Source organism: Monodon monoceros, unplaced genomic scaffold (assembly GCF_005190385.1).
Source record: "Monodon monoceros isolate NGI ecotype Baffin Bay Population unplaced genomic scaffold, NGI_Narwhal_1 Super_Scaffold_2, whole genome shotgun sequence".
NCBI lineage: Eukaryota > Metazoa > Chordata > Mammalia > Artiodactyla > Monodontidae > Monodon > Monodon monoceros.
The window spans coordinates 56,198,934-56,205,844 of record NW_021703776.1 but is presented as its reverse complement, the minus strand read 5'-3'; the positions used below and the strand labels follow the sequence as shown (position 1 = coordinate 56,205,844).

Here is a 6,911-nt window from a genome sequence, read left to right as displayed (position 1 = left end):
AGTATAGGTCTGTCACTGTCTGCAGATGACATGATACTATACATAGATAATCCTAAAGATGCCACCAGAAAACTGCTAGAGCTAATCAATGAATTTGGTAAAGTTGCAGGATACAAAATTAATGCACAGAAATCTCTTGCATTCCTATATACTAACAACAAAAGTTCAGAAAGAGAAATTAAGGAAACAACCCCATTCACCATTGCAACAAAAAGAATAAAATACCTAGGAATAAACCTACCTATGGAGGTAAAACAAGTTTTTAATAAAGTGTTTTGAAAAGACAGCAGGCTGAAAAAAGTTGGGCAAAAATTCAAGCTAGTAATGAACTGAATATGTCTCTAATTATATTGAACTTACAAGTAATAGAATGAGGCAGGGTTAGCAATTACTTTTTTGTGTGTGTTGGGTCTTTGTTACTAAACACGGGCTTTCTCTAGTTGTGGCGAGCCAGGGGTACTCTTCGTTGTGGTGTGCAGGCTTCTCATTGTGGTGGCTTTTCTTGTTGTGGAGCATGGGCTATAGGCACCCGGGCTTCAGTAGTTGTGGCTTGCGGGCTCTAGAGCACAGGCTCAGTAGTTGTGGGGCACAGGCTTAGTTGCTCCTCTGCATGTGGGATCTTCCCGGACCAGGGCTCAAACCCACGTACCCTGCATTGACAGAAGGATTCTTTTTTTTTTTTTTTTTTGACAGAAGGATTCTTAACCACTGCGCCACAAGGGAAGTCCCAGCAATTACTTTTGAGTGAACTTGAATGCCTGAAGGAAGAGGAAAGCGCCCCTTAAAATTAGGGAAAATTAATAAAAGTGCCATATCATTACATTTGATTTTAAATATTTCTACCTCTAGACTTTCAAAGGTCTAAAGGTTCAAGAACATGATTCCCCAATAAACATCTTGTAGAAACTGGTGGTTTTCTCAAACCCAAGTTTGTTTTTGATATTTTTTCTTTATAAAGCCTTGAGTACAGAACATGTTTTTGCCATGTAGCCCATGAGTTTTCAAGGTGATACCCCAAAGTAAAATTCAGAAAGTGATTAGAGGGTGCTGAATAGAATTCCTATACCCCAGGCTGAAAACTCAAGAGTTAAACAGGGTTGAGTCCTCCAATTCAATCAAATGTATAAATAATTCATTCGACGCCCATAGAACTGCCTCAGCATCATTTGTCTTTAATAAGACAAAACCACAAATAAATAGGGTGCTGACTGGCATTGAGGCTCTCGTCTCTCACTATGTGGCTCTGAATCGAACCCCATCTTGACCAGAGGAATCATCCATCATTTGAGCAGATTGCCCAAGAGAAGACAGCCTGAGGTATGGAAGCTCTGGGCTGTTATGGGGTTTGCACATGCCTAAATCATGCCCTTCAGTCGCATACTCACATTCAAATCAGGTTGGTGTCTCAGGTTAAAGCTGATGGGCTGGGTGGCAGGACAACAGTGGGCCAGGACACCTGAGACCTCCAGTTCCCTGCTTCCAGGGACTTCTCATTCTCTGTTGTATAAATGCACATTTTGTGGTCCTGAGAGCTTTCTACTGCATCACCACAACACCACACCAGGTAAGTACAGTTATTACTATTCCCGATTTATGGATAAGGAAACCAGGAGTTAGAGAGGTTTAGCTTCTTGTACAATGTTCTACTGCTAGCCCATGGCAGAGCCAAGCTTCAGTCTAGACAATCTGGTCTCTTACCTGCTAGACTGTATGGGGATGTTCTTATGGAGTCTTCTCCTAAGATACCCAAGCCTAATAGAGGTATTCTGAAAAGTCGATGTGTACAAATATCAAATTGCTTCATGGGGAAACTGAGATACAGAGAATTCAGTGACTTACTATCATCACATACACATCAAATCAAGGACTGGAGATCATTCCAGGGAGCCTGCCTCGCAGTTGGAACAGCTGCTTCACACAAGTGGGGCTTGTGTGACAGTCACATCAGTGGCCTGGCCAGAGCCAGGGACCACAGTGGAGGCTCTCATCTTGGCTGTGTCCTCAAGCATTTCCCTCCTGGGGTTGAGCCTCAGTATCCTCATCTGTCATATGAAAGGAGATAGAAGTTCAAGTCTTTGGCGTTCAATTTCATCACTAAAATTCTATAGCCACCACAGCCAAGAGGGATACTCCATTCTGGAGTCAGCCACACTTGACTTTTCTGAAATGCAGAGCACCTGTACTGTGACTCCAGTGATGACACTGGCCAATCTCCCACCCCATGGTACCTGCTGATGGGCAAACATGACCTCCTCTTCCCCTCCCCACTACTCCCAATGATAAAAGAACTTTGGGAGGCTTAAACTAAAGAATTATGGCTTTTCTCTAACTGTTCACTACCATCTTGGGGGAAATTTGTGCTTCTATGTGAATGGCTCCATCCTCCTTTATCCTTCCCTGGAGCCCTTTCATCCACTGGATTATGAGTCTTTGAATCAGGAAGCAAGATTTTACCTTTAACGTCCTAGAAAATCGCTGTAAGATATGTCACAAGGATGAAACAAAGTCATTTTTTATTATCTGGGGCTTTGATAACCCTTTTGGTCAGATGCTTTGGCATAAAGAATAATCCTGGCTGAATTTACCCTGCCAGGAGTTCACGCATTTAGCAACGACGCATTATGGCAAATGCCACTGCCTGTCAGTTGTTTAACATCAAGATCGTGAAGAATCCGTCTGCTCCAAGTCTCCTTTACCTTTCATCTCCTCCCAGCACATGGACACTTGCTTCTGTTTTATTCAGTCCTTAGACAAAAGACCAGAGGATTGCTTCAGGATTTAGACCTCTGTGTAGAATCACATTAGCTCTAAGATGTTCATTTTTTTCTTACCAAAACCGAATATAATTTGTATTCTGATTTCAAAGACACTGCTTTAGTTGACCTTTAAGGTGACCCCTTAAAATAATTGACATGCTAGAGAGCAGATCTCCCTATATTCAGGGTCATTGTTTGTCTTTTGATATATTCAGGCTTCTGCCTTCTAATGTTTCTGTGCCTGCAAATAGTTTTATTCTATGTCATCATTCTTATTATCATTGGCATTCTGATGCCTGTTTTCTTTACTTTATCTGTTAAGCAGAAGTATATTTAGCGCTCAAAGTGATACACCACAAAGGTAGAAAAAGGTGAACCTTTTGATATATTAGAAGTCTTTCATAGCACGAAGTAACTATTGCCTATTACTTTACTCTTGACATTTTTATTTTTAAAGGAATTTCACTTGGTTTGTGGTGCTGACACCTCTGATATGTTGTTTCCAGTGACCTTACAACCAAAATCAGTAGCGTGTGACATTTGATGGCCCAGATAAAAAACATTAATGGTGGAAGAGAGGGTTTATTTTCCTGGTCATAAATTAAGTTTAAATAACTCTGAATTTATTTTAAACTCTCCAGTACTTTTTACTGTCCAGGCAATAAATGTATTTATTACTGGGGTTCTACCTGGGTTTCCTCCACAGAGCCCTTTGATTGGCTGCTTTGAGTCCTTTCCTTCTCTCCTCTGGAAAACTCATCTTGCCTGTAAACGCTGATTTGAACAAATTACTGTCTAATTTCTATCAACAGGGATCAGAGAAAGGGCTGCTTATCAGAGAGGTAAGCAAAAGCGTTTTTGTTCTCAAGCAGGTTAAGAAAAACAGGAGTTCATAAAATATCCAGTAATGTGGGTAACCCAGGCCTGAATGATTCTGTTTTGGAATTAGAAGTAGAGACACAAGTGGTCATGTCCTGATCCCTCCGAAGCCCTGTGTGAAAGGTTTGCTTTAGGTCCTGATTTAATTCTCACAAAAATGGAAGCCCATTCCCCCATTTTGATCTTTATAACTTTTCATCTTTACGTGTATGTTTTTTGGTACTCATTCATTAGATGTATCATAAAATTGTACTGAGAATTTCTCAGTGAAAAAATTTTATGATTTCAGAATTTCAATCTGTATGTTTGAAAATTGCCTTCTATATATTTTATTGAGATATAATTCACATGAGATTCACCATTTTAAAGTGTACAATTCAGTGGGTTTTAGTATTCACAAGGTCAAGCAACCAATACCACTATCTAATTCCAGAACATTTTCACCACCCGAAGCATGACCCCCAAACATACCCCGTACCTATAAGCAGTACCTATAAGCACCATTCCTCCCTTCCCCCAGCCCCTGGAGACCACTAATCTACATTCCATCTCCATGAATTTGCCTATTCTGCATATTTAATATAAATGGAATTATACAAAATGTGCTCTTTTGTATCTTCTTACCTTTAGCACAATGTTTCCAAGGTTCATCCACGTTGTAGCATGTATTACTACTTCATTCCTTTTTGTGGCTGAATAACATCCAGTTGTATGGATATACCACAGCTTGCTTACGTGTTCATTAGCTGATGGATTGATTTTCATGTAAAAATTTCATCTATATGTTCAAAAGTTGCCTTATAATGAATTCCCCAGGCATTCCCCTGTTGGAAATATTTTAAAGTTAGATCTTTGAAAAAATGTTATAAAGTATATATTATTTTAATATCTTCAGTAACAACAATCACATATCTCTTATTGATTATGTATGTATAAATTTCTTCATGATCTTGTCACAAAATGAGACAAAAATAGAATCTAAGAAGCTCTTCATTGTATGAGTAGTAAAACAACGTCATTCACTAACTATAAATTCACGAAGATTACGTATGATTCTTGAATGTATGAAATGCTATTCAAATGGCTTTTCATGAAAACCAGCTGCCTGACCCCTCTTAGTACCCCAGGACATTTTCCCCTGGTATACAGAGATATCTGATACATGTTCATCCTTCACTGATCTGTAAGTTCTTTGTGGGCAGGGGCTGTGTCTGCTTCATCTTTGTCTCCACAGCCCTAATGCCCTGTACTCTACAGAGTACAATGCTTTGTACCTAAAAGCTTCTCGCAAAACCAGTTTGATGAATGAATTAAATTATATGCTCTTCTGTTCTCTGTGCTCAGGGAGAAAAGAAAAGAAGAGACTTTTATAAGGGCTTTCTGATCATTGCAAATTGGTTTCTGTTTACTATTCACATATAGAGGAGTGCACAATTCACACCTGTATGGTTTGATGAATGCCCACAAAGTAAGTACACCTGTGTGATCACCATAAAATCAAAAACCACAAAGGACCAGCCCCCCAAATCCCCCTGGGGGTCTCCTGATCAATATCCCACCCTTCTCTCCAATGCCAACCACTATCCTGACTTCTAACACCGCAGGTAATTTTGAACTTTATGTAAATGGATATTCTTTTTATACTCATGACATTTTAAAAATAAAGCTAAGGGGCTTCCCTGGTGGCGCAGTGGTTGAGAGTCCGTCTGCCGATGCAGGGGACGCGGGTTTGTGCCCCGGTCCGGGAAGATCCCACATGCCGCGGAGCGGCTGGGCCCGTGAGCCATGGCCGCTGAGCCTGTGCGTCCGGAGCCTGTGCTCTGCAACGGGAGAGGCCACAACAGTGAGAGGCCCGCGTACCGCAAAAAAATAAATTTAAACAAAATAAAAATAAAATAAAAATAAAGCTAAAAAGCAAAGTTTGCAAACTTATAATAAGGATATGCATGATAAATCTTTAGATTTTAAGCAGCAAAGACTGAACTAATCTACAGGACAGAGATGTATCACACACACCCCCGCCCCCCGTTTTCACTTCTGACTACACTGAATTTTTATTTTAAATTCTCTCATGCTTTCTTACGTTTTAATTATCATTCATTGTGTTGCTTAATTTCTGAGCACAGAGAAGTGTGAAGTAGGCAAAGTTCATCCACCTCCTTCCACCTTGGATTTTTCTTCCTTCATCTCTTCCTTTTTCTCTCAAGGACCTTGCCTTAGTCTATTAGGGCTGCTATAGCCCAAATATCATACACGGGGTGGCTTATAAACGATGAATATTTATTTCCCACAGTTCTGGAGGTGGGGAAGTCCAACGTCAGGGTGCTAGCAGATCTGCTGTCTAGTGAGGCTCTGCTTCCTAGTTCTTAGACAGATGGGGGTCTTCTCGCGGCATCCACACATGGTGCGAGGGGCAAGGGAGCTTTTTAAGCTCTGTTTTATAAGGACACTAATTCCATTCATGAGGGCTCAGAGCTCATTGCCTAATGACCTCCTCAAGGTCCCACCTCCTAAACCATCACATTAGAGATTAGGTTTTGACATGTGAATTTGGGGGGGATAAAAGCATTCAGTCTATAGCAGACCATTTCTTAGTTCCATCCATCATAATTCATCTTAAAGAGTTAATGATAATGAAAGTGTTCAATAGCTATTACTGACTACCTCCTTCTAGTGGATCCCTCAATGTCTGAGAGGCCTTAAATCCTCAGGAGACAACAGAATTTGAGATGGTGTGGCTGTGAGTCACGGAATCAAGAGAACAGGGAGCTGAGAGGAATGTATATCTTGAGTTCAGCAAACCTTCTGATAAAGTCTATCATGTTATCCTTGAGGACTAGAGAGAGAGGTGTGTGACTCGCAGAATAACAGCCTGACACCAGACTAGGAAGTAAAACTAATCCACGAGATGACAGAATTATGATGCAAAAAGTTCTTGGCAGTCTGAAGTGATAGCCCAAACTCATTGAATTTAATGGTGATAAACATAAAGTTCTGTGATCAGGATAAATAACTAATGACCACACCTACAGGATGAGAGAGACTGACTAACATCCATGCAGGTGTAAAAAAGTCCTAGGGGGGCTTCCCTGGTGGTGCAGTGGTTGAGAGTCCGCCTGCCGATGCAGGGGACACGGGTTCGTGCTCCGGTCCGGGAAGATCCCACATGCCACGGAGCGGCTGGGCCCGTGAGCCATGGCCGCTGAGCCTGCGCGTCCAGAGCCTGTGCTCCGCAACGGGAGAGGCCACAACAGTGAGAGGCCCGCGTACCGCAAA

The 6,911-nt window shown here is 41.3% G+C and overlaps 1 long non-coding RNA gene across 1 annotated transcript; it reads right to left on the bottom strand.

The window, feature by feature from the left end:
• Positions 1-649: 649 nt before the first annotated feature.
• LOC114901229 lies at positions 650-4,357 on the bottom strand. The gene is made up of 3 exons (XR_003795083.1): positions 4,260-4,357; positions 1,840-2,042; positions 650-758 (listed from the first exon to the last, which is right to left on the bottom strand). It is a non-coding gene; the product is annotated as an uncharacterized LOC114901229 (long non-coding RNA).
• Positions 4,358-6,911: the final 2,554 nt, after the last annotated feature.